We start from the raw sequence: 5000 nt of genomic DNA, 5'->3' as shown, positions 1-5000 counted from the left end.
AATACCCAGTGTTCCGAGGGAGACCAGAGGAGATGTATTAATACCCAGGGTTCTGAGGGAGACAGGAGGAGATGTATTGATACCCAGGGTTCTGAGGGACACAGGAGGAGATGTATTAATACCCAGGGTTCTGAGGGAGACAGGAGGAGATGTATTAATACCCAGGGTTCTGATGGAGACAGGAGGAGATAAATTAATACCCAGGGTTCTGAGGGAGACAGGAGGAGATGTATTGATACCCAGGGTTCTGAGGGAGACAGGAGGAGATGTCATAATACCCAGGATTCTGAGGGAGACAGGAGGAGATGTATTGATACCCAGGGTTCTGATGGAGACAGGAGGAGATGTATTAATACCCAGGGTCCTGAGGGAGACAGGAGATGTATTAATACCCAGGGTTCTGAGGGAGACAGGAGGAGATGTATTAATACCCAGGGTTCTGAGGGAGACAGGAGATGTATTAATACCCAGGGTTCTGAGGGAGACAGGAGGAGATGTATTAATACCCAGGGTTCTGAGGGAGACAGGAGGAGATGTATTAATACCCAGGGTTCTGAGGGAGACAGGAGGAGATGTATTAATACCCAGGGTTCTGAGGGAGACAGGAGGAGATGTATTAATACCCAGGGTTCTGAGGGAGACAGGAGGAGATGTATTAATACCCAGGGTTCTGAGGGAGAAAGGAGGAGATGTATTAATACCCAGGGTTCTGAGGAGAGGAGATGTATTGATACCCAGGGTTCTGAGGAGAGGAGATGCATTGATACCCAGGGTTCTGAGGGAGACAGGAGGAGATGTATTAATACCCAGGGTTCTGAGGGAGACAGGAGGAGATGTATTAATACCCAGGGTTCTGAGTGAGACAGGAGATGTATTAATACCCAGGGTTCTGATGGAGACAGGAGGAGATGTATTAATACCCAGGGTTCTGAGGGAGACAGGAGGAGATGTATTAATACCCAGGGTTCTGAGGGAGACAGGAGGAGATGTATTAATACCCAGGGTTCTGAGGGAGACAGGAGGAGATGTATTAATACCCAGGGTTCTGAGGGAGACAGGAGGAGATGTATTAATACCCAGGGTTCTGAGGAGAGGAGATGTATTGATACCCAGGGTTCTAAGGAGAGGAGATGCATTGATACCCAGGGTTCTGAGGGAGACAGGAGGAGATGTATTAATACCCAGTGTTCCGAGGGAGACCGGAGGAGATGTATTAATACCCAGGGTTCTGAGGGAGACAGGAGGAGATGTATTAATACCCAGGGTTCTGAGGGAGACAGGAGGAGATGTATTAATACCCAGGGTTCTGAGGGAGACAGGAGGAGATGTATTAATACCCAGGGTTCTGAGGAGAGGAGATGTATTGATACCCAGGGTTCTGAGGAGAGGAGATGCATTGATACCCATGGTTCTGAGGGAGACAGGAGATGTATTAATACCCAGGGTTCTGATGGAGACAGGAGGAGATGTATTAATACCCAGGGTTCTGAGGTAGACAGGAGGAGATGTATTAATACCCAGGGTTCTGAGGGAGACAGGAGGAGATGTATTAATACCCAGGGTTCTGAGGGAGACAGGAGGAGATGTATTAATACCCAGGGTTCTGAGGGTGACAGGAGGAGATGTATTAATACCCAGGGTTCTGAGGGAGACAGGAGGAGATGTATTAATACCCAGGGTTCTGAGGAGAGGAGATGCATTGATACCCAGGGTTCTGAGGGAGACAGGAGGAGATGTATTAATTCCCAGGGTTCTGAGGGAGACAGGAGATGTATTAATACCCAAGGTTCTGATGGAGACAGGAGGAAATGTATTAATACCCAGGGTTCTGAGGGAGACAGGAGGAGATGTATTAATACCCAGGGTTCTGAGGGAGACAGGAGGAGATGTATTAATACCCAGGGTTCTGAGGGAGACAGGAGGAGATGTATTAATACCCAGGGTTCTGAGGGAGACAGGAGGAGATGTATTAATACCCAGGGTTCTGAGGAGAGGAGATGTATTGATACCCAGGGTTCTGAGGAGAGGAGATGCATTGATACCCAGGGTTCTGAGGAGAGGAGATGTATTGATACCCAGGGTTCTGAGGAGAGGAGATGTATTAATACCCAGGGTTCTGAGGAGAGGAGATGTATTGATACCCAGGGTTCTGAGGGAGACAGGAGATGTATTAATACCCAGGGTTCTGATGGAGACAGGAGGAGATGTATTAATACCCAGGGTTCTGAGGGAGACAGGAGGAGATGTATTAATACCCAGGGTTCTGAGGGAGACAGGAGATGTCATAATACCCAGGTTTCTGAGGGAGACAGGAGGAGATGTATTAATACCCAGGGTTCTGAGGGAGACAGGAGGAGATGTATTAATACCCAGGGTTCTGAGGGAGACGGGAGGAGATGTATTAATACCCAGGGTTCTGAGGGAGACAGGAGGAGATGTATTAATACCCAGGGTTCTGAGGGAGACAGGAGGAGATGTATTAATACCCAGGGTTCTGAGGAGAGGAGATGTATTGATACCCAGGGTTCTGAGGAGAGGAGATGCATTGATACCCAGGGTTCTGAGGAGAGGAGATGTATTGATACCCAGGGTTCTGAGGAGAGGAGATGTATTAATACCCAGGGTTCTGAGGAGAGGAGATGTATTGATACCCAGGGTTCTGAGGGAGACAGGAGATGTATTAATACCCAGGGTTCTGATGGAGACAGGAGGAGATGTATTAATACCCAGGGTTCTGAGGGAGACAGGAGGAGATGTATTAATACCCAGGGTTCTGAGGGAGACAGGAGATGTCATAATACCCAGGTTTCTGAGGGAGACAGGAGGAGATGTATTAATACCCAGGGTTCTGAGGGAGACAGGAGGAGATGTATTAATACCCAGGGTTCTGAGGGAGACGGGAGGAGATGTATTAATACCCAGGGTTCTGAGGGAGACAGGAGATGTATTAATACCCAGGGTTCTGAGGGAGACAGGAGGAGATGTATTAATACCCAGGGTTCTGAGGGAGACAGGAGGAGATGTATTAATACCCAGGGTTCTGAGGGAGACAGGAGGAGATGTATTAATACCCAGGGTTCTGAGGGAGACAGGAGGAGATGTATTGATACCCAGGGTTCTGAGGAGAGGAGATGCATTGATACCCAGGGTTCTGAGGGAGACAGGAGGAGATGTATTAATACCCAGGGTTCTGAGGGAGACTGGAGGAGATGTATTAATACCCAGGGTTCTTAGGGAGACAGGAGATGTATTAATACCCAGGGTTCTGATGGAGACAGGAGGAGATGTATTAATACCCAGGGTCCTGAGGGAGACAGGAGGAAATGTATTAATACCCAGGGTTCTGAGGGAGACAGGAGGAGATGTATTAATACCCAGGGTTCTGAGGGAGACAGGAGGAGATGTATTAATACCCAGGGTTCTGAGGAGAGGATATGTATTGATACCCAGGGTTCTGAGGAGAGGAGATGCATTGAGACCCAGGGTTCTGAGGGAGACAGGAGGAGATGTATTAATACCCAGTGTTCTGAGGGAGACAGGAGGAGATGTATTAATACCCAGGGTTCTGAGGGAGACAGGAGGAGATGTATTAATACCCAGGGTTCTGAGGGAGACAGGATGAGATGTATTAATACCCAGGGTTCTGAGGGAGACAGGAGGAGATGTATTAATACCCAGGGTTCTGAGGGAGACAGGAGGAGATGTATTAATACCCAGGGTTCTGATGGAGACAGGAGGAGATGTATTGATACCCAGGGTTCTGAAGAGAGGAGATGCATTGATACCCAGGGTTCTGAGGGAGATAGGAGGAGATGTATTAATACCCAGGGTTCTGAGGGAGACTGGAGGAGATGTATTAATACCCAGGGTTCTGAGGGTGACAGGAGGAGATGTATTGATACCCAGGGTTCTGAGGGAGACAGGAGGAGATGTATTAATACCCAGGGTTCTGAGGGAGACAGGAGGAGATGTATTAATACCCAGGGTTCTGAGGGAGACAGGAGGAGATGTATTAATACCCAGGGTTCTGAGGGAGACAGGAGGAGATGTATTAATACCTAGGGTTCTGAGGAGAGGAGATGTATTGATACCCAGGGTTCTGAGGAGAGGAGATGCATTGATACCCAGGGTTCTGAGGGAGACAGGAGGAGATGTATTAATACCCAGTGTTCCGAGGGAGACAGGAGGAGATGTATTAATACCCAGGGTTCTGAGGGAGACAGGAGGAGATGTATTAATACCCAGGGTTCTGAGGGAGACAGGAGGAGATGTATTAATACCCAGGGTTCTGTGGGAGACGGGAGGAAATGTATTAATACCCAGGTTTCTGAGGGAGACAGGAGGAGATGTATTAATACCCAGGGTTCTGAGGGAGACAGGAGGAGATGTAATAATACCCAGGGTTCTGAGGGAGAGAGGAGATGTATTAATACCCAGGGTTCTGAGGGAGACAGGAGATGTATTAATACCCAGGGTTCTGAGGGAGACAGGAGATGTATTAATACCCAGGGTTCTGAGGGAGACAGGAGGAGATGTATTAATACCCAGGGTTCTGAGGGAGACAGGAGGAGATGTATTAATACCCAGGGTTCTGAGGGAGACAGGAGGAGATGTATTAATACCCAGGGTTCTGAGGGAGACCGGAGGAGATGCATTGATACCCAGGGTTCTGAGGGAGACAGGAGGAGATGTATTAGTACCCAGGGTTCTGAGGGAGACAGGAGGAGATGTATTAATACCCAGGGTTCTGAGGGAGACAGGAGGAGATGTATTAATACCCAGGGTTCTGAGGGAGACAGGAGGAGATGTATTAATACCCAGGGTTCTGAGGGAGACAGGAGGAGATGTATTAATACCCAGGGTTCTGAGGAGAGGAGATGTATTAATACCCAGGGTTCTGAGGAGAGGAGATGTATTGATACCCAGGGTTCTGAGGGAGACAGGAGGAGATGTATTAATACCCAGGGTTCTGAGGGAGACAGGAGGAGATGTATTAATAC

At 48.4% G+C, this 5000-nt stretch overlaps 1 protein-coding gene across 1 annotated transcript in view; it reads right to left on the bottom strand.

Annotated features, from left to right (window-relative positions):
• Positions 1-5000, bottom strand: part of LOC129856012 (intelectin-like) — a 16445-nt gene that overhangs the window by 5651 nt on the left and 5794 nt on the right. The gene's annotated exons all lie outside the window — the stretch shown is intronic.

Source organism: Salvelinus fontinalis, chromosome 5 (genome assembly GCF_029448725.1).
Source record: "Salvelinus fontinalis isolate EN_2023a chromosome 5, ASM2944872v1, whole genome shotgun sequence".
In the NCBI taxonomy this organism is placed as follows: Eukaryota; Metazoa; Chordata; class Actinopteri; order Salmoniformes; family Salmonidae; genus Salvelinus; species Salvelinus fontinalis.
The sequence above is the reverse complement of the archived record's forward strand: the minus strand, read 5'-3'. Positions and strand labels throughout refer to the sequence as shown.